The sequence below is a fragment of the Sciurus carolinensis genome, chromosome 6 (assembly GCF_902686445.1).
Source record: "Sciurus carolinensis chromosome 6, mSciCar1.2, whole genome shotgun sequence".
NCBI lineage: Eukaryota > Metazoa > Chordata > Mammalia > Rodentia > Sciuridae > Sciurus > Sciurus carolinensis.
This window is the reverse complement of record NC_062218.1, coordinates 32,967,626-32,990,644: the sequence shown is the minus strand read 5'-3', so window position 1 is coordinate 32,990,644 and position 23,019 is coordinate 32,967,626. Positions and strand designations below refer to the sequence as shown.

The window sequence follows — 23,019 nt, the reverse complement described above, 5'->3', positions numbered from 1 at the left end:
AACAATTTATTTCCCCTGTTTTGCCATTTAAAATAATGTCCACAAGGACAGAAACCAGGTCAGTTTTGATGAGTGTACAGACACTAGTAAAGAATAAGGGTTCAATGAATGTTCCTTAAGTGAGTGAATGCTCTGCAATGTGGTTTCCACTTACAAATATGTCATGATGTGCTTTCTTTTAAACTATAACATAGAATTCTCCAGCATATCAATTAGGAGACTTTGCAATTCACAGAGATCTAATATATCAATTTATTGCATTAGGACCAATTTATTCCCAGGGATGTTCACCAATGTTTTTTCATTTTTCCACTGAAATGTTTTTATTACTCAAATTCTATTTAATGATTCATAAAAGCAAAGGAAATTGCTCAATTAACCCCACGTTATGTTGTATTAACTTGATATTGTATATATTTTGGAAGTCTTCTGATATCCCTAAGATTTCTCTTATTATTTACTAAGTAACTAAGTAACCAGTTGTCTTACCAATGTTTTTAATAAGCCAAATCCAAAGTCTTTCTGGGAGGCCAAGTAATAGAGGCTCAATTCTGTCACTTTGCAGGAACTGTGAGGCCAGGAGACAGCTCTCCCCTGCCCCCTACACACCTACAACTGTCACAACTCAGGGATTGAATCTTCAGTGATCTTTCTGGCTCTGCATTAGTTCAAGATTTAAAGTCCCATATGATTGTCTAAACTCAGGCCATGTGCTTCTTCTTGGGTCAACCAAGAAGAACTAGAGAATCTTGATAAATATAATCAAACTTACATCTAGAAAATTAACCAATTTAGAAGCTTATGTTAGCATATGGGAATATCCCATATAAATAACACAGTCTCACCCCATATAAATAACACAGGTAATAAAGTGAGTATTACCACTTAAAAACGTCAGCTCTGCAAAAGACACTGTCAAGAGAATAAAATGACAAGTCACACACTGGAGAGAATATTCACAAAAGACTTATCTAATAAAGAATTGTTAGTAAAATATACAAATACTGTAGACTGAATGTTTGTGTCCTCCCAAAATTCTTATGTTGAACATAATCCCCAATGTGATAGTATTTGGAGATGGGCCCTTTGAGGGGGATTAGGTCATGAGGGTAGTGCACTGGTGAAGGAGATTAGTGCTATTTTAAAAGAGGCCTCACACTATGTCCCCTCCCTTTTACCTATGAAGACACAGCAAAAAGACCAAGGAGCAAGTCTTTACCAGACAGTGACTCTTGTCAGTGCCTTGCTCTTGGACTTCCCATACTCCAGAACTATAAAAAATAAATTTCTCTTGTTCATAAGTCACCCAGTTCATGGTACTTCGTTATAGCAGCTGAACAAACTAAGACAACAAAGAACTCTCACAACCCAATAACAAGAAAACGACCTAATTAAAAACTGGACCAAAAAACCTTACAAAGAAGATCTGTAAATGGAAAATAAGCATATCAAATAATCATATGTCATCAGGGAAAAACAAATTAAAATGAGATATCACTATGTATTTATTACAATGGTCAAAATCCAGAATACTGACAACATCAAATGCTGACAAGAAGGAGGAGTAATAGGAACTCTCATTTGCTGCTGGTGGGAATGCTAAATGGTACGATCATTTTGCAAGACAATTTGGTGGTTTCTTATAAACCTAATCATACTCTTACCATATTATCCAGCATTTGCACTCATTGGTACAGAAAGAAGTCAAAAACTTATATGTACACAAAACTCTGCAAATGAATATTTATTGCAATTGTATTCATATATGTCAATACTGGGAAATAACCAAGATATCCTTTAGTAACCAAGATTCGCCTTTAGTAGGTGAATGGATAAATAAACTGTGACACATCCAGACAGTGGAATATTATTCAGCACTTAAAAGAAATTAAGCCATAAAGACATGGAGGAGATTTAAATGCATATTACTAAGTGAAAGAAATCAGTCTGAAAATCTCCATATTGTGTGATGCCAACTATATGACATTCTGGAAAAGGCAAAATCATGAAGACAGTAAAAAGATCAGAGGTTTCCACAGGTTAGGGAGTGTAGAGAGCAAAGAATAAAAAGTGAAGTTCAGAGGACTTTGAGGGCAGTGAAACTATTTTATATGATACTATACTGGTAAATACAAGCCATTGCACATTTGTTCTAACCATAGAGTATACAACACTAAACATGAAATATAACTACTGATTTTAGGTGAGGTTAATAGTTGAATTATAACAAATGTACCACTCTGGGGGGGTGCTCATAATGGGGGCATATGTGCCTGTGTGTAGGGCTATATGGAAAATCTCTGAGCCTTCCTCTTAATTTTGCTATGAATCTAAAACTGCTCTAAAAAATGAAGTCTTTCAAAACTTGGGAAATTTGATTTTTAAAAGTTGAATATTTTTATATAAATTTTTTTTTCCCCTCTATTCCTATGTTTTGCACATTTTTCAATTGGGTTGTTAATTTTTTTCTCATTGGTTTATAGAAACTCTTGATATGTTAAAGATCTGAAATTTTCACCTAGATTTTTTTCCAGGTAGTTTTATGATGGATCTGCCTGCATAATTATGCACTACTGGTCAGCTTTATTACTGAGTTAAGAGTTCTATGCTAACGGAACCTCGAAGATGACTGGAAAGTAGGAAGAAAGACAGTGGAAATAAATTATCAGTCCCTCACAGAATCATAAAATAATTAATAAGCACAGTCAAATAATTAATAAGCACAGTCATATCCATAGTCCTCGGAATAGTTCTTGCTCCCTTTTTTCTGAGAACAGTTGCACCAGATGGTTGGGCGCCCCTGAAGGCCAGGCTGCTTGGGTCAATAAGAGGGGAACCAATCATCATCGGCTCTGTGTACCTGCAATGGTTCTCTACAGAAAACAGAAAACATTCCAGGTATTGTAAGCAAAATGGTAGTTGTGGAAATTGGCAGAAAAGCTGGAGGAAAGGAGCTTCCACTGCATCCATCTTAGGGGGAAAGGTGATTTTCTCTACAGAAGCAATCAAGAACCAGAAAGAACCCACCTTCACCCTTCAGGTTGCCATCACTGCTACCATGACTACCTCTAGCCACCCAGGCTGGTGAAGGACCCTGGGATTATGAAATGATGAGTTCTCATGTTCTGATGGCCTCTCTTGTCTGGAGAAACAGCAGCAGGAAAGTGGATTCTACTCTTCTCCTACCCTCCATATCTCCCAAGTACCTCTGATTGGTGGGACCTAATTAACATACAGAATATTAACTGCAGGGAAGTCTGGGAAAAGCAGTTTTTTGTCTGCCTTTGCAGTATGGTAGTAGCACCTAGAAAAAGGGTTAAATGGATGTTGAACAAGTCAACTATATTATCTATGATATCTTGGTCCCATGAAACATGAATTCCTATATGCTATCCCTTTTTCTTTCATGTTCTCCGGAAAGAATTTAAATCAAACCCTGCTGGAACATGGTTAGATCTGACTCCTGTTTTATTGATATTTTCACTAGTTTATTTTCTCTTTTATGCACCTAAAATACCAGTTGAGCTCCCTGTATATACCAGGCACTGGGTCAGTCAGCGAGGTCACATTGAGAATGAAGAGAGATGTGGGGCTACAAGAAGTTAGCAGGACATTACAACTGGGTATGAGAAACATTAGACTTGGGAGGTATAGGGCACTTTTGTGACACACACAAACGACATACTGTTACTGGAGTCCTAGGTCAGAGGCCTGACTCTGGGGATTCAACAAATCAGGTCCAGCCTCTTGACCCAAAAATTAAACAGAAAAGGTAATGTTAAAAAACATGAAAGGAACTTCAATCAGTGTATCCACTAGGAAGAGAAGGGGACCTATGTCCTTGGACCTGTCTTCAAGGGCTAACAATGGCTTTGAGGTTTCACAGAATAGGGAACCAAATCAAGGGTTGGGGGTTTGCATAGCTGGAGGCTTTTCACAGCTGCCACCACAACCGATCAAGATCACCTGTGGTCTGTCACCTTTATCTCAGCATTGGTCAGGTGGGAACATGCCCCTGATAAGAAAGTTGCTATTTCCTGGGGGTTGGGAGGTAGCTTCAACTCATCACAAGATTATCGGATCAGACCTTGTTCCTGAAATCCAATGTGACTTAGAGCAAAGGAGATGGACACAAAACGTAGGAAGGGATGTCCAGTCTTTAGTCTTGTTTTTAGTTATCCATTAGACATTGGCAGGGGAAAATGAAGAGTCTAAGTCCTTGTTACAATGCCTGACTACCTGACAAAGAACTCGGAGTGGGGCAGACAGAGTCGGCATGGAAAAGTGTCCCAAGCAGAGGAAGCAGCCTCTACTTTTCCCCAACAAGCTGGGGGAAGAGGCAAAGCTTCTGGCTGGGTCAACACAGAGGAGAAGGTGCATGCCACCCAGCTGGCTGGGAGCACACAAATGGCTTCCTCCTTCCCATGGAGGAAGTGGGCTCACCTGCAGCTGGTGAGTGAGAGCAGGACAGGACAGATGTTTGGACCAAATACCAAAAGTGTTCTAGAAGAATCTGTTAAGTATGGGAAACCGAATTATAGAAAATAACCGATTTTTAAAACTGTACTATTTTTTTGTAGAGGAAACTTTTGAAGCTTAAAAGAGGTTAAAAAATAAATCAAAAGAAAAGTAATGCATTCTAAATCATAAAACTTTCATTACCCACTTCAAAAATTACAGAGGGAAAATTCAAAACAATAGATTGAGGGGTAAATAATTGTAGCGAAATGACAGGCCAAGGGATATCTTGATTATAAAACTCATACATATTGATAAAAACATATGCAGACCCTAATAAATAAAATATGAAGGACAACTCACAAAAGAAGAGAGATAGCAAGTCAACACACATGGGGAAATATTCAAATTTGTGAGTTATCAAAGAAACATAATTTTTAAAAACTGAAATGTTGTTTTCACCTATTAAATTAAGCCAAAATATTTAAGTGAGAGTAACTAACTAATGCTGACAAGTGTACATAAATGTGCTGCTCTCAAAAAATCACTGATGGCAGTGCAAATGAGTATGCGGGCATTTTGGAAGACGATTTGGCAATGTGCAATGATATCCAGAGCCATAAATCTGTTCTATCCTTTGGCTCCAGAAGTGTGATTAGTCTGCCTGAAGAAAGAAATCTTAAGAGAAGGCTGCACCAGGAAGTTGTCCTTCTGAGTATCACTTATGGCACACAGAAACCAGGCACAGTCTAACTATTTAGAAACAAGACAACAGCTAGGTCACGCAGGTGGTGCGTCACTTGCGTGGACTGGTGTGCAAACATTAAAAATGTAATCTAACTAAACACATTTGGTGTCTTGGATCCTGGAGCAGAAATAGGATATTAGGGAGAAAACCAATGAAATCCAAGTCGCCTGGTTTGGTCGATAGTGTTGTACTCTCACTCATCAGCGCTCTCACTAACAGTCTAGATCTGACATAGGTTGGGGTTACGTGAGAAACTAACTGGAGGAGAAACTGGGTGAAAGTTGGGTAGGAATTCTCTCTACTACCTTTGTGATTCTTCTATAAATCTAAATTTATTTCAAAATAAAAAGCCTGTTTAGAAAATAAGGCTTGGATCACACTGTAACAAAATTATGGTGCAGTGGTAAACAAACCAACAAAACATACCCAATTGCCAATGATGCAGTTATTATAGTCACATAATATATCCATTTGAAAAATCACTCAAAGGTCAGATAAAAAGGCTAATTGCCACATTAAGGCAGCTAAGATTAAGGATGATCCCCCCCACCACCATTTCCTTCTATTTGGCAAGCATTCCAGAACATTGTTATATTGTTTTTCACAACTAAAAATTATTCTTTTCAAAAATATTTTTACCTCCAAAGACCAAGAGTTGCACTGAAGCAGGTATAACTGCATCTTTGCTTATTACAGAAAATCCACGAAATAACACTTTGTGAAGTTTGCACCTGTCAGATTAGAGCAAACAGTGCTATTTTGTGTTTGCAGTGTTTCTCTCCATTTAATGATAAAGATAAAAATAGTTTGCAATTAATGAAGCAGATCTATTAGCTCTCAACATCAAAAGTAATGTACCTGCATAAAATGATGTACCTGTATTACAAACCAACTATCTCAGAAAACTGAGAATACCCTGGAAAGAGGCTGTTTGTGCACAATGATCTAATAATAATAATAGGTAACAAATCCAACCAAGGAGGTGAAAGACCTCTACAGTGAAAACTATAGAGCACTGAAGAAAGAAATTTAAGAAGACCTTAGAAAATGGAAAATCTCCCATGTTCTTGGATAGGCAGAATTAATATTGTCAAAATGGCCTCACTACCAAAAGCTATATACCGTTTCAAAGCAATTCCCATCAAAATATCAATGACATTCTTCACAGAACTAGAAAAAAACAGTTCATATGGAACAATAGTCAAGCAATACTGAGCAAGAAGAGGAATTCTGGGGGCCTCACAAATTATACTACAGAGATACAGTAATAAAACAGCATGGTATTGACATCAAAATAGGCATGAAAACCAGTGGAGTAGAATTGAAGACACAGAGACAAACCCACACAGTTACACTCATCTGATAGACAAAGGTGCCAAAAAACATATGGCAAGATAGACTTTTAAACAAATGTTGCTGGGAAAACTGAATATCCATCTGTAGAAGAATAAAACTAGAGACCTACCTCTCGGAAGGTCAGCATAGATGGATCAAAGACTTAGAAATTAGACCAGAATTTTTGCAATTGCTGGAAGAAAACATACTTAAAGTATCTTTGCTGATGACATGATCCTGTATGTGGAAGACCAACAAAACTCCACCAAAGACTCTAGAGTCGCTACACAAATTCAGCAAAGGAGCAGAATACTAAATCCATAGCTCTCCTATAGTCTGCTAATGAAAGAAATCAGGAAAAGTTTCATCTTTTTAAAAAAAGACATAAAGTTAAATAAAATACAGTTAAAACTCCACATTGCATTCCTACCCAGTTCCTTCCTCTTCTCCAGAGGTATCAGCCATTCTGATGGTGCTAGGTCTTTTCCTCACTTAAGTTCACACTTTTATTTTACTGGAAACAATCTGACTATCCATTAGTGAAGAAATGGATATGCTTTGAGTTATCCATACAATGACCCAGTATCTTTACCACTTCAGCATTTATTCTTTGAAGATAGATGGGAGAGAGAGAGAGAGAGAGAGAGAGAGAGAGAGAGAGAGAGAGAGAGAGAGAGAGAGACGTCTTCATAAATTTTAAAGTACTTCTCAAACATTAGCCAGTTTTCCCCTCCCTGCTGGCCTAGAAATCATCTCTGGTTTTTAAATCTGTTTCTGCATGTGGTGAATCCATGTGCACTTTGGTTTTCAAAAGTTTATTGCTGCCACCTTCTGCCTGTTTCCTTTTCCCTGCTGGTCAAGGCTCTTTCCCCAGCCTCCAGGCATCTTGGGGGGACTGAAGAGACCAGTAGCAAACATGTCTGTTCAGTTTGCCATGTTGGCCCCAAGACAGTCGAGTCTAATAAAGATATAAAACAGAGGATGGAGACGTTCTCTCTTACAGATGCAAAAACTGAGTTTATGGATCTAAGATCTTATATCAAGAGGGCAGAGGAGGTAGAGACAGTGAGGAATGAGGTAGAGACATCCTTCCTCTCCCCACCTGTTCAGGTGGGTGTTCTGAGCGATCCTGCCTGGCCTCTCCTTCAGTTCCCACTGACCTCCCAGTCACTACTACACATGTGCTGTGGCTCCCCAGTCTCTCTTTCCAGTCTAGCACCCGCCTCAGAGGGGTAGGCCTACAAACTCAAACTGCCAAGTGGACCCAGATGTCAGATGGGCTCATCAGACCCGACTCCATCATCTTCCTCTTCAACCCCAGCTCCTCCAGGAATCCTGCTAATGGCATCATCCACAACTTTCAGAAACCTGGAAGTCACCTTTAGTGTCAATGTGGTATCCCTCCTCTCCTCTTCAAGGAAGCCTCAGCATCCTCCTCAACCCTGTGCCGAGAGCAGCACTGTCCAGAGTTGTGCCTGCAGTGGAACCTCTTTGCCACCCCCAGATCCTAAGGGATTTAGTTTCCTTCTTTCTGGAGAACATGTCTTAGTAAATGAGACTTTTTCCCTCCTATCTTGTAAAGCAGTCAAATGCAGGGCTGAGGTGGGGCTGTGGGATTAGGGGCTCTAGAATTGGTGTATCAGAGGGATGTGCCAAAGGCCATTAGAAGGAAAAAACAAGAGACTTTTCAAGCAACATTTGTATTTTGAGTACAGAAATTTTCTCTTTGTGTATTTATTTGACATGTCTTTGACAGTGGGGCAGATCTCCAGCTGCGGCTCTCTGAAGATGTATTTGCTGAGCAAGCACATGGCATATCTGTAGACTGTAGGGTTATCAGGGTATTACAGAGGAGGAAGGCTACAGGAAGGAGTAAGTCGGTCAGTGGCACCTCAGGCAAGAGACAAATTCAAGACAGGGAAGGGTGGTGGACCCAGAATTTCACAGTAACCATCAGGCAAAGTTAAGACACATGTCCTAGCATCAGCATAGAGACCTTGGGGTGTGGTCCTAACCGGAATGTGCAGATCACAGTAAATCTCTAACTCTCCTCCAGCTACCTGAGACTTTCCTCACATCTCTGTAATCTCTAAATCATCAGCAGAAGGTCAGATCTATGCATAGGACAAGTAAAGCTCAAACTGCACTCTCCAAAAATTTTAAATGAAGCAAAACACTTTTGATAATGGTTAGAACTCTAAAGTCTTTTTAGTCTCTCATCTATTATATTAAAACAAACTAGTACTTCCTCAAAAAGTACTCAAGTAGTAGGCCATTTAGGTTTAGGACAAATAAGATTTAAGCAGTTACATACAAAAATAGCACTCATATCTCACCAACAATGGTGACAAATGACAGGAAAAATATGTTACGTAATAGAAAACAAGTTTTGAAGAACTGAGCCTTTAAAACTAGTATAATGCATTTACACAGTATACCCCGAAGCTGAGTTCTTATAAGCTAAAAGCTGTGCATTGAAAGAGATAAATAAATAAAGTGTGTTTCTTTGCCATGAGGGAGCTGTACTCTGGAGCTTTCTTCTTTGGAGACATTTAAAACTGTATTAGACTTTTTTTTTTTTTTTTTTTTTGCTTTTTTGCATTAGAAACTTCTGAATAATTAGGTCAATTTCTTATGGTAATTTTATTTCACAAAATACTTCAACTTCCTGAGCAAAATTCATCTCTGATTCAATTAGTCTTGTAATCCAATTCATAAAAACACTTCAAAATGCAAATAAAATATTGTCTATGACAGAAATACATTGCTAGCTTTTCAGTTATTTGATTTTCATGGAATGAACCAAGATAGATTCAATGATGCAATGAAAAGTGCCTAGACTAACTAAAAATAGAAAATTCATAAATAAGAAAAAAGCCTATTTCCCTCTTTTTGAAACTTGCTCGAACTACCATTACTAAAATCGTATTGTGAACTTGTAACCAAAAAACTGCACCCACAAGGACCACTTGCAAGATGGTGCCTTCATGGCAGCAGTGAAAAACGTGTGTTTCAGAGGCAGGACAGGGTCTGTTGTAGTAAATCCTCCCACACTGAGCTAGGTAGTACCTTCTTGGGTTGGCTTCTCCGTGAGGAGTTATCATTCACATTACAATCATCCTTCCCTTCGCAATCCACCATTCTAAGGTGTGATTGCAGAATGTCATCTGCCAGTGCGGAGCATGGGTGGACAGAGCTGGGATGTGGGCTGAGATGTCAGCACAGGTGCATGTGAGCATCTTTCAGGCAGGACAGGCTGAGGCGTGGGGCAGCACAGGGCTCAGGGAGCGGGTCTCTACACTGCTTCTTAAAGTGGAAATTCAAGGAGTCTGAGAAATCAAAATCTGAACCTGGTCTTTCAGGTCCTAATGAATGGCTATTGTATATGTATCAGGGTAGAAAGAGAGGAAAATATTGTATATAATAGTTTGTTTGCTTGTTTACTGAAATGTAAGTTTTTATGCAAATGGTATGTGGGCTTCTATACTCCATGCACAAGCATTAGGGGCAGGTCTACCTCTGGGTGTCACATGATGGCGCTTCATAAATTGGGCTCAACTGGTTGTGAGGGTTCATGCAGAGGATTCCTTCTACCCAGCTGGTGACTTCTGGCAGAGGGAAGCCCAGGCTGGAGCATCCTACAGCAATGCTTGTTAAGCAGCAGCCAGCCTGCCAGCCCCAGGGAACACAGGTGTCACAGGCGGAGAAATGGGGGAGAGGGTGGTAGCACCAAAGAGTTGGCAACCTACTAGGATGACAAGCAGCAGACCAACTTCTAGGCCCAGCTCTACCCTAGCTCCAGCTACATCGGAGAAGGCTAGTGCCAGTGACAGCTCTCACAGGGTTGCTCAGGGCAGAGCGTTCACAGCATGATCTGTTATTTCATTGGCTCCACCTGGCTCCTTACCACATCATCCAAGAAAACAAGAAGGCAGGCTGAAAATCTCCACTCACCAACCTCCTCTCACTACACACGTGTACATACACACACATGCATGCACATGTATCCACTGTTATGATCTGGATATGAAGTGACCCCTAAGACTTATATTTTGAAGGTTTGGTCCCCAGTGCAGCAATGTTCAAAGGTTGAGTTTGGGGGAAGTAATTGGACCATGGGGGCTCTAACCACATCTTCGGATTAATCCATAATGGATTAATCCATTGATAGTTGAATGGACTACTAGGAGGATCAGAAACTGTAGGAGGGGGTACCTAGTTGAAGGAAGTAGGTCACTGGGATTATGCCCTGGAAGGATAGTTCTTGTCCCTGCCCCCGTCTCACTCTCTCTGCTTCCCAGATGCCATAAGATGGTGGCTTTCCTTTACCATGACTTTCTTCCATAATGTTCTTGCCTCATCTCAGTCCCAAAGCAATAGAGCCTATTAACTATGAATTGAAACCTCTGAACTTGAGAGCCAAAATAAACTTTTCCTCCTTTAAGTTATTTATGTCATTTACTTTGATCCCAGCAGCAAAAAGCTGACGAATATACACATAAATAAACATACATTCATATTGACAGCACATACAGCCTCACCCCCCACCCCACAAGGGAAAATCAACTTATTTACACTCAGTTAAATATTGGGGGAGGATGAAGGAGCATGGACCTTGAACCCTGGTAGAGTCATCTAAACAAGAGTGTGGTGTGGAAGCTTTAAAGCTGGAGGGAGTTCCGAATTCATCTAAGCCAGTGGTTTTCAAGCTTTAGAGAGAATCAGAATCACTCGTAGTAAAGAAAGACTTCTAATAATAGACTTCAGATTCCACACTGAGTTTCTGAGTAAGTCAGAAATGGAACCCAAAATTTGCATTTCTTACATATTCTCTGGAGATGCTTCTGCTGCTGGTTCGTGAGCTTCTGGTTTGCTCTAAACTCTGCCTTAAAGATGGAAAATTACAACTCAGAGATGCTAAATGTCTTGTGTGAAGTCATAGTAGTTAGTGAAGAACTAAAACTAAGACCTTGATTTATTGCGACCCTAGCCAGTACTTTCACCACCTGGCATGAGGTCCATATTTCCCAAAGCTGCAGTGGTTTTTCGTTTCACTCTGACCCTCTTCTCCAGATGCAGTGACTCCAAGTCCTTTGTGCTGCTTCCACATACATCACATCCCTATCACTGGCAGCTTAATGGCAGAGGATCCAGACTGAGGAGGTTGCCCCTAAGGAGTATTGCAAAATTTCTCTGTGTCTAGGTCCAGGACACAGTTACATGGAATTTGACAAAGCTCCCCAGGTGGTCCTGATAAGTACCTGCCCCAGACTGAGAAGGTGGTGAGTCCCATTCTCTCAGGTGATCTCATCCATTCCTATAGCCTCCCCAGGCACCTGCCAAATGAATCTTTTCAAGAGTGCTTTGCATAACTAACTGGGCATCTCAGCCTTGAGGGTTCACAAATGTCCCACACACCAAATGTCCTGGACTAGAATTTTCTCCCTTCGAATCTCCTCCTTTTCAATTTCCTCTGCAGTTCAGACAACTGGAGCATCATTAGGTCCTCCTCTCCTGTTCCAGATTGACTCTCCATGCCACTTGCAAGAGAATGTAAGCTCCATAAGGACAGGGACTTTGGGTCACACCTTCATCCTGGGCACCTGGAACAGGCTCGGCATGTAGTAGGCATTCCATAAATATTTGCTGCCCGTAAATGGCTGACTGAATAATCCCTATCCTCTTTCTTGCAATATGGCTATGACTTTACCCAGCTTCTTTATCAATCTGAACTGATGTCCCTGAATTAGTGGCAAACTTGAATTTGCTCTCCCAGGTCGCCCTGTTATCATAGACCAGTAAGGGCAAATGTGGGTCCTCCCTTCTCCACAGACCCCTGCCTAGGCCAGTACTGGAGGCCACATGCTCCAGGCCAGAGCTTAGACCAGGCTCAGGTTATGTCGTTCCCTGCCCAAGGGTCTATAGAATCCCTTGCGACGGATGCTGAGAGGTAAGGATCCGTGAAAAGTAACAGGACTACCTTTCTAAAGAAACTTTGGAATTGGCACTAGGGAAGGGCCAAGGTGATATGCATCCCTAATATGGATTTTCACCATTCCATGGGCCTAAAACTGGGATGTGGAGGAGCTCCTTGTAAGGCCTAGGGATCACATGCCTCAAAACACCTACTGTAAAGTTCTCTCCTGCAGCCTCAGGGAACACAGCCTATTCTCACAGAAGGTAGCCCTCTCTATAATGCTCCAGCTCACTACTAGATGAGGAATCTTTCTGAGTTACTGTGACCACAATGAAGATCATTGTAGAAGAGGAGAGAATCGCCATTAGAACACCAGAGCTCCTCGCTACAGGCCAAATCCATGAGTGGACGCCAGCCTGTGGCTGGGAAGCTTTGAGAAAGAGGAGGCTTGTGTAACCTCAGAGATCTTACCAAAAACATTTACAAAGTACTACGGTGGTTTTAACATGTCCATGAATTCTTCGATACTCTTCTCTCAGGGAGATGGAGCATACCTTAGCCCATGCAGGCTGCCAGAACAAAATATCATAAACTAAGTAATTTTAAAACAAAAATGTGTTTCTCATAGTTCTGGAGGTTGGAATGTCCAAGCTCAAGGTACCAGTACATGTCTGTGAGACCAGGTTTCTTGTTCATGATGGCACCTTCTCATAGTATCTTCATAAGGTAAAAGAGAAGACTCTTGTCTCTTCAGACCCTTCGAAGGACACTAATCCAATTCATGAGGGATCCACTGTCACAAGCTAATCACCTCCCAAAGGCCACACCACTGAATTTGTTTTAGGGGGTCAACATATACATTTGGAGGAGTTAAGCATTTAGTCCACAATAGAGCTGAGTGTAGGCTGTATTTAGTTATTCATTTCTAACAAAGAGAATGAAAAAGGAGAAATAAAAACTTTACAGAGGAGAAATCGGGCAGATGTCACTTTAACCAACTGATCAAGGTTGCCATTACCAGAGATAAGACTGTTGACACCACGTGCCTTCTAATATGATAAAATGAGAAGAGCACTTTTCACTTCTGTGCTATTCCCATCAAAAATGCACAGTGCCAAACTAATCATGAGAAAACTTTATGACACTCTATAAAATAATTAACCCGTATGTTTCAACAGCATCAAGGTCACAAAAAAAAAAAAAAAAAAAAAAAAAAAAACTGAGCAGCTGCCACCAGTTGAACAAGACTAGGGAGAGATGACCACAAAAGTCAACATGGTGCCCTTGGATTGGATCCTACAGTAGAAACAAACAAACAAAAAAAAATGATGTTGGGGGTGAACTGGTAGAATTTGAATGAGAACTGTGTTTCGGTTAATAGTATTGAATTTATTTTAATTTCTTAGTTTCAGTAAATGTATCACTTATCAAATGTAAGATAAGTTTATATTAGAGGAAGCTGAATGCTGAACAAATGAGAATGTTACACTATTGTCAAAACTCTTGCATAAATCTAAAATTACTCCAAACTAAAATGAACAAATTAAAAAATGAGGGTGCTGCCCTTAGTCATCATAATCCCAGAAGGAGTCCCTCTTCCCTCAGGAGGGTCCTTTGCAGGGACAAGCCTGTCTCCTCCCAGATCAGGACTGCTCCATGCCTGGAAAACTGACAACAGGAAGCCGATACTTTCCCCCAGTGCCCACTTACAGTGACTGAACAGACACCCTAACTCATTAGTAAGAGCAGCTCTCCTTTCTCCAACTTGGGATCAGGTTTCTCTCCTGTTTCCTCCTGCCAGCAGTGGCTCCTGGCAGCATCTGGCAGCACATCTGGTGAGAGGGTGTCTAGTCTACAACTGCCTTGGGAAGCATCCTCTCCCTTTCCCTTGTGCTGGGCCAGAATTCATCCCCTGCAGTTTTCCTGATGGCAACAAAACACATCAGACCGAACTCTCACCTGGAGTTCCTTCCCGGCAAAGTCACTGGGTTAGTAGAACACGAAGCTTAATCATTAATAAACCACATAAGGTTTACTACAAAGGGCTTAAAACTTCTTGCCATTCAGGGAAGAGAAATGCATAATCATTTAAATATGGAAAAGGAACAAACCACCTCCCTATTCCCAAAAAGCTGGGAGCTTTAAATACTATAGGTTCATAGTTCTGGCATATAAATTTGCTCAGAATGATAGCAACTATAATTTATTGGCACTATCTCTAAGCCTGGTACTCTGTGGTACTACAAAGAGATTCCACTCCTCTGCAAACCCATAGGAAACATTTGGGCAGATAGAAAATAGATTCCCTCTCCTGGTAGACACAGATCTCCAAAGGCTTATGGCATCATCAGAGGATGTAACCCTCCCAACCTCCCACCCCCCCTCACTCTCTCCACCCTACCCCTTCCCAGGCACTTCCATCCTCAGTGACTCTTAGATGTACAAGATAAGACCCAGCTGGGCTGCAGATCTCTGCTCTGTCAGCCCCACATGACGTTACGAATGTTATTATTTTTAATTCTTTCAACAGCTGTGCAAGCTAGGTGTCAATATACCCATTTTTCAAATGAGGAAACGGAGGATAGACATTTGTGGACATGTTCCAGATCGTAAAAAGTAGAGGAGTCAAGATTTGACCAAGGCCCATCTGCCTCCAAAGCGGGTGTTTGTAGCTACTTCCAAGATCACATAATAGAATAACATGTTGCAGGGAACCAGCAGACAGATTTACCACAAGGACAGCAATCACTGGGCAAAGTCATATCAAGTACACATCCTGCTCATTCTGTTGTTGGATCAAAGTAGCAAGTCTTCTGCTGCCCTCTATGCTTCCTTAGAAAGATCTTAAAAGGTGATATGAGAAAACAAAGAGATTTTATTTCTTCAGTTTCAGGGTTGAGAACAAACTGTCCTGACAAAGTTATTTTCCAAAAAAGGTACAGTGGGAGGCACTGAATTGGACCTCATGTGTCAGTGGCATTTGGGGTGGGATGGGGCTCGTGAGAGTGGAGGCATTGGAAGGTAGTGAGACACAATGGAATTGGAACTAAAATATGGAGAGGAAGCTGCACCTTCAACAAAAATGCCAACATCACAAAACTGTGAAAATGAAGATTAATAATAGCTACGATGTATTCAATGCTTATTACTTGTCAGCTACAGTTTTAGGGGATATGAATGTATTAACTCATCTGAGCTCCCAGGCAGTGAGGCAGGAGAATCACAAGTTTGAGGTCAGCCTCAGCAACGTAGTGAGGCCCTAAGCAACTAGAAGACACCCTGTCTCAAAAAAAAAAGGGGCTGAGGACGGGTGCTGAGGATATAGCTCAGCGGTGAAGCACTTTTGGGTGCAATCCTCAGTACCAAAAAAAAAAAAAAAAAAAAGATAAGAAAAGAAATTGATTGACAGATCATGAACCAAGATGGCTACAGAGCCTGGGTACTTGAGGAGTAGGCATGGAGCTTAAGGTTTCAGTGTGACAAAGGGTAGAGACTAGATAGATATGGGGACCAGTTAGCCATAAAGACTCAGACTCCAAAAGAAGTCAAATGTCATAGGTCAGGTTGCCTAGAGAAACAGCTTGATGTTGCTCTGATCCTGAAATTGAAGTTCGAACCAAATTTATTCAATCAAACACCACGGAACAGTGCCTCCTCAGGCTGTTCTAGCAATAAAAATGAATAAAAATAGCAAATAACCACTTTGAGGCATCTTATACCTATTTTCATATCTATCTTCACAAAAACCCTATTTTACAGCTGAGAATATTGAGACCCCAGTCACACACCCCATGGGTGACAGCTCGGAATCTAGGTTGCATGGACTCAGAAAAACGAACCTGTCAATCTCTAGGCTCCATAGTCTTCCTTATTGAACCAGACACTAATTTCCTCTAATGTTCTAGTTTCAGGTCATCTGTGTCAGGTCTGCCCAGGTGGGAGTTAGGATGAATAACTAAGAAAGTATAACAAGAACATCTCACACATAAACTTTTAAAATATAAAACACACTTGACATTCATTGAAGCAACTGTGCTATCACCTATGTAAGGATAAGTTACATAAACATGAACCATGCCTATCAGGACTTATGCTCTCAATGAGGGGAAAGGATCAGTATAACTGAAACAATAAGGTATGAAGAGTGTACTATTTCCAATGTAAGCAGATCATGTCATCAGTAGCAGAGAAGAGGGGAACCATAGAGACTGGAATCACTAGCCACTATAAAATCTGATTTAGAAAATCAATACCCACTAAATGAGATTTGAGATACACCAAGTCAACTTAAAGAGATGTGCTTGAATATAATTGGATAAAATATAAGGATAAATCATTCTTATGAACCCCCATGGTATCCTGGTGGTTATCAATTTTAATTAGCCAATGTTCATGGTATACCAACTGCTAAATTCTTATTTTGACTTGCCTTCTGCTATCAGTCAGGATAGGCTAGGTTGTGCTAGTATAACAAACCCCACCCCCACCCAGAACACTGTGGCTCTCAACAAGGATGTATTTATTGTGCATTCTACAAAATCACCAGGAGTTTGCTGCAGCTTTCTTTCACACCCTATCCATAGTGGGCCCAAGCTAGTGGAGTAGCCTCTATCTAATGCATGGGAAGCCATGAACTCATTCTTTAAGCTTCTTCCCAACAGAGGCATAGGTCACTACCATTCACCTTTCATAGAGTACAACTGGCCACATGGTCCCACCTGAGTTCAACAGGTTACCATTATAGATTAATAGTAGCATTCGTTCAATATTTGAAGGAAAATTGTGTCCTGTGGGCAATGAGGACGATTCACATGGAACACAGAAAAATCGAGTCAGAGGCAAACAATTATGGTGTCCAACTAGGCCCTGTCCAGGGAACTCAATGCCTGGGAGGCCTTCTAGGGACACTTCTACATCCTGCATATCTCCTTTCAACAAACAGCAATCACTCTGACCTCTTCAGGACCCAAAGATGGAAAAGGAGAACAAAACTACTAGACACTTTAAGTATCCATCACCCATATCCTCACATTCACATAATGTTCTGGCTCTGCTGGGCTCTCTCTTGAAATAGTGGACTTAAAATACCCTTCAACTATAATTAAACCACCATGGTATTGGCATAAGAATGGACCGGCAGATCAATAGAACAGAACAGATAGCCTTGGAATGTATAAAAACTTAATTTATGATAAGAAAGGCATCTTGGATCAATGGGGAATGGAAGAATTATTCAACAGATGACACCAGGATAGTTGGTTAGCAAATTAAAAGAGAAAATCAATTTCCAGCCTTAATTCATACTTTACACCAATATAACTTTAACCCCAAATGGATTAAAGAATTAGAGAAATAAACATTTGTAAAGTCATAAAACAAGAAGTTTCTCCCCCCTGCATACTCTTAAGTTTTCTTTAATAGAAGAAATTATACACAAAATAAACAAATTATACAATTTTTTAAAGATTTTCTTCTTGTCAAACAACGAGTTAAAATACTGTCTGGGAACAAATATTTACAGACAGACAGAAGATTAATATCATCTAACATATAAAGAGCTCATACAAAATCAACAGAAGCTTTATGGTCCACAGAGAAAAATGGACAAAGAACATAAACAGACAAGTTACCAGAGAAGATAAAATTTAAACACGCATGCACATAAAAATATTCAAAACACATGAGTAATTAAAAAAGTGCAATTTATTGCAACCCTAAGGGCCTCTGCCTACCTATAAATTGAAACAAGTTTTTAACAATGATAAAAAACCAGTTCTGAAGAAGGAGTGCTTTTATACATTTTGATTAGTGGTTTAACTTGGTATAACTCTTCTAGAAAGTAATAGTGCAATGTTAGGTTGTTCTTAAATATACATTCATATGCCCTAGTATTTGTAATTCCCATGAATCATGCTGAAGAAATAATCTCAGATATGAAAAAAGTTTTACGTATAAGCATGTTCACCTCCATACATTTATAATACTGAAAAATTAAAACAGCATAAAATCAGGCAAGAATGTTCAAGCCAATCATGGTAACATAAATATACTTGCAATGAAACTCATAAAGAGTTAATGTAACGTGTGGAAATGATTCTGTTATGATGTATGCACACAAAGCCACCTATGAAATGAATGTACATACAACACAGTCACACAAAGCAAAATCCTGAGGGGAAAAATCAGCAAAATTTCACTGTGATTGCCTTGAAGTGATTAATTTTTCTTTCTACTTTTCAACATATTTTAATTTTCCTTTAAATAGAATGTGGCATTTTTAATGAGAGAAATATAAGCATCTAAATAACTGATAACAACTGAGTGCTGAGAGCGTCCAGTGTCATGCTGGGCACTTTAAAAGATTAAGTCACAAGTGCCTACAAGTAAAGGCAGAAGAATAAGACCCAACAGGTACAAGATGCCAGCTCTATTCTGCCTGATCCCATGTGTATTAACCCTGTCATTAGGCATTATCATTACTGTTTACAGATAAGAACCAAGGCCGGGAGAGCCAGGGACTTCCAAATCACATGCTAGTGAGGATGTCATGGAGCCAGGATCACACTACACAGATTACTGCATTTAATCATTGCAACTACTCTATAAGTAAAATTGCCATTATCATTACTATTTGCAGATGAGGCTTTGAGATGTTAAATGACCATGGTTACTGGGTCATCTAGAACACAGTTCTTAAGTGAACTCAGGCCCCTCCCCTTCCTAACCACTGGATTCGATGGCTTTGTTAAACACGCAGTACACAGAGTTCCTGTACTTTTCTTATTTTCCCTGTGTTGCCCACTTTCCTTAGTTAAGGGAGTATACATTCCGTAGTTCAGTTTGTTGATTTTTCAAACACTTTTGTACTCATTTTTTCCATTTGCTTCTCTGGGGTTTTGTTTTTTGTTTTTTGTTTGTTCTGTTTTTTTGTTTTGTTTTAGTTTGGTTTTTGCACTCCTTCCTCAGCATTAGCAAATCTAAGTTTGTGATTTGATGAAGATATAGTCTGTAGGAGGGGAACTGTAAGGACTTTTCAATGTTTTGGAGTTCTTTATTTCCGTTCTGGCTGCCATTCCTGCAAAAAACAGAAACAAAACAAACCAAAGTATGGTTTGTCCACTGATGGAGGAATTGAAAAATGAAATGTGATATATATTTTTAATGATTTATATGAAATATATGATTATTAGTGATAATGATATATAGTAATATATATATAATGATTATAAATATACAGTGATTTTATATGTGAAACTATTCAGCCTTCTAAAAGGAGATCCTGTCACTTGAAACAACACAGAAGAACCCAGGAGGACATTTACTAAGGGAAGCAAGCCAGGAACGCCTAGCTAAATACTGCATGATATCATTCATGTGGATCTAAACGCGCTTTATCTCACAGGAGTGGAGTATAAGGGTGGCTGCCCGAGGCTGGGAGTTGGGAGAAATGGGTAAATGTTGGTCAAAAGATACAAAATTCCAGTCAGGAGGAATAAGTTCAAGAGATCTATTGCACAATGCAAAAACCAAAGTTAATAATAATGTCTACTTAAAAACGCCAGGAGAGTACATTTTAAGTCTCACCACCAGTGGATGATAAATATGTGAAGTAATGTATATATTAGTTGGTTTGACTTAGCCGTTCTACAATGTGGACTTTTCAACACATCATGTTCTACTCCACAAACATATACTTTTTTTCAACTAAAAAAATGCAGACAGGTGGCTGCTGCATACAAAATGTGACCAATCCATGGTTACAAGTGGGAGAGAGAGAGGCCAGGGGCCAGAGTGAGGGCCAGAGGGCAGGAGACCAAGGAAGGGTATGCTGATCCCTGCGTGGCCACCTCAGGAGAGTCTCTCCAGGGCCAGCCTCGTCCCAAGGTTTCCTGGCATCATGGACAGGCCATCCTTAGATGACCATTCTTCCAAAGCTCTCACCCTTGAACAGCTTTTGTGAGAAAGAGTTTGTCCAAACTGGTTCCACAGTGGCAGGTAGGACCAAATGCCTGGGGACTGAAATCCTACAGAAGGTCCCAGTCCCTATGGCTGCAACCTGGCGTCATGTGTGGAAACTGCAAACAAGCCAGGAATGATCACAACCACGATGCTCATGCTAAGGCTTCAGGAAAAAGTTGGTCCACTTCTTTTTCTTTTTAATAGTTTAATAATCAGAGAGCTTCCTAGAGAAGAAGGTGAAAGAATGAAGGCAGGGAGACTGAGGAAATTGCTTCACAGAAAAATAAATAAAGAATAAAGGCAACAGATGATTTTGGCACTTATATGTCTGCCAGGTCCGAGGGATTTAATTCAGAAAGTGAATGCAGGTAACTCATTTAATCCTCACGCTAATCCCATGCAGGAGGTGTGGTTATCATTCTCATTTTATAGACAAAGAAACTAAGGTACCAAATGGGAGGACCAAGTGACGGTGCTGGGAGTTAGACTCTGATTATCTGACTCCAGAGCCCGTGGCTCTTAACCACTTTGCCGATGAGAAGAAAGCAATCTTGGGACAAACAGTGGCTCGCAATAAGTAAATGGAGGGAAGGGGAAATGACACCATTTGAGAATTTGGAGAAAGAGAAGCTAGAAGATGAGTTTGTTAACCACTTTAAAAGATCAGCACCGGCTTCGTCTCTAGGGATGCGACACCACCCAGTGTCGATACCTGGTGGCTCCTCAGGTGCTCGCAGCTCCTGAGCCTCTGAACCATATCAGCAACTTGGAATCCCCCACGAGTATCTATCTGACCATCTCTGTCATGGCCAATGATGCCTGCAAGGCTGAAATCCTACAGAAGGTGCCAGTCCCTACGGCTGCAGCCTTGTGCTGTGTCCTGAGGGGCGTTTAGTGTTACAGCGTAATGTGGGGCTTTCATCATCTGTGAAGGTGTAGGCAAGCAGAACCCCAGCTGCCCCCGCAAAGAACTGAATTTGCTGTCCTGAAGCAGACTTGCTGTCCCTCTTAATGTTGTTTCAGGGGAGTGAAAGGGACGATTAAACAAAGGAACCAAATATAAGGCTGAAATATAAGCATTCTCAGGCCCAGCCACATCAGCTGGGCTGCAGCCTTCACTTCACATTAGGGCTCTTAAGTCAGGGATTTAGGCCACATGGTCTAAGTGGTTCTGCTGAGCACACCCTGCTGGTGGTCGTAGACTTGACAGTGTAAGCAAACAATGAATAAATCCAGAGAGATGGGGAGAGGGCAGAACAACGCACACCTCAGGATAGAAGGTTGGAGCAAAATTCTCCTGCCACTAATTCTCTCAATTCCTCTTCTTTACTTCAATATAACCGACATGCAGTGTGCTGGGAGAGAATGAAATGTTTTTGTTATTACGAAAAGACCTGGTTTGTAGTGCTTGCCAATTTCTGTTGTGTAAATACTGAAGTCAGATCAATTTTAAGTTACTCATGCAAAATCACCGAACCCAAAGTTGGAAAGAGATGCGCAGTAACACATTATTATGCAGTATATCCATGGCATAAATATTAGAGATAAGTAATCTCAAGAACATAGATGATACAGAAAATATATTCAAATAATCAATGAGTGATAAATTTTGGGCCTCTGATTGGAAGTTTATATAATTTAATTTTTAATAATGGCTATGGTTAACACTGGCTCACAAGAAATCCCTGACAATTTCGTAAATCGGCTCTTGTGAGCTTGCAGGAGCTAGCTCTAACACACCACTGTGACTAATCCAGGCTTAGTCACATTATTATTAGTCATACTAGTTACCACCACATTTCAAATTCCTAGGCAGTCAGAGCCACTACATACCCTTACACAGTACACAACCTGCCCAAACTAACACCACGACCTCATAGGTGGTAGGGAAATCAGGGTATATCTTGGTTCTTCATTCTTGATCCTTCTTTCTCCAATTCTTTTTGTATATCTCAGTGAAGGAGACCTGATAGAAGGACACATTTAAGAACTTCTGACCCTTATTTTAGAGTCAGTTAGCATCAGCATCTTTCTTACTGCTATCTGTATTTTTTTAATAGCCATTTTATGTTCTGAGTTCTTCATACAACTTACTTGGGTACCATGTAAAGCAAGAATATTCTCTAGTTCTTCGTTGAGAAAACCCAAAGAGCATGTAAGTAACTTGCTTAAGGCCACACAAACAGAAGGATGCCAGAGCCAGGATTCTGATCCAGATGACCGCTTCTGAAATTGGAGCTCTCTCCACTGCACCAAGGTGCCAAGCGTCCTTTCTCTTGCTACAATCTGGCCCTCAGCATGTGGAGGGTCTCATGAGCAGAAGATACCTAGTCAGATCTTCACCAAAAGAAAAGAGAGAAGGTAGAGTGCTGGGTTGTGGACCCACTGGTGGGCGGGGATAGGAGAACAGAGCAGAGGTAAGGGAGACTGGGTTCAAGGTGGTATCAAGAGCTTTTAGGCTCTGCCACCTTAATAGAGCAAAGGCTTTTATTTAACAGCTGTGAGAAGCTCTGAAGCGGACTCCTGGAAAAGAACACAGAAGAAGAAATCTGTTTATTCCTAAGGGAATGTCTTTTTAACAACACTTTTTTCTGGGAAACTA

The 23,019-nt window shown here is 40.5% G+C and overlaps 1 protein-coding gene across 3 annotated transcripts in view; it reads right to left on the bottom strand.

Annotated features, from left to right (window-relative positions):
• Egflam (EGF like, fibronectin type III and laminin G domains) overlaps positions 1-23,019 on the bottom strand; it is a 172,031-nt gene that overhangs the window by 111,443 nt on the left and 37,569 nt on the right. The window lies entirely within an intron of this gene.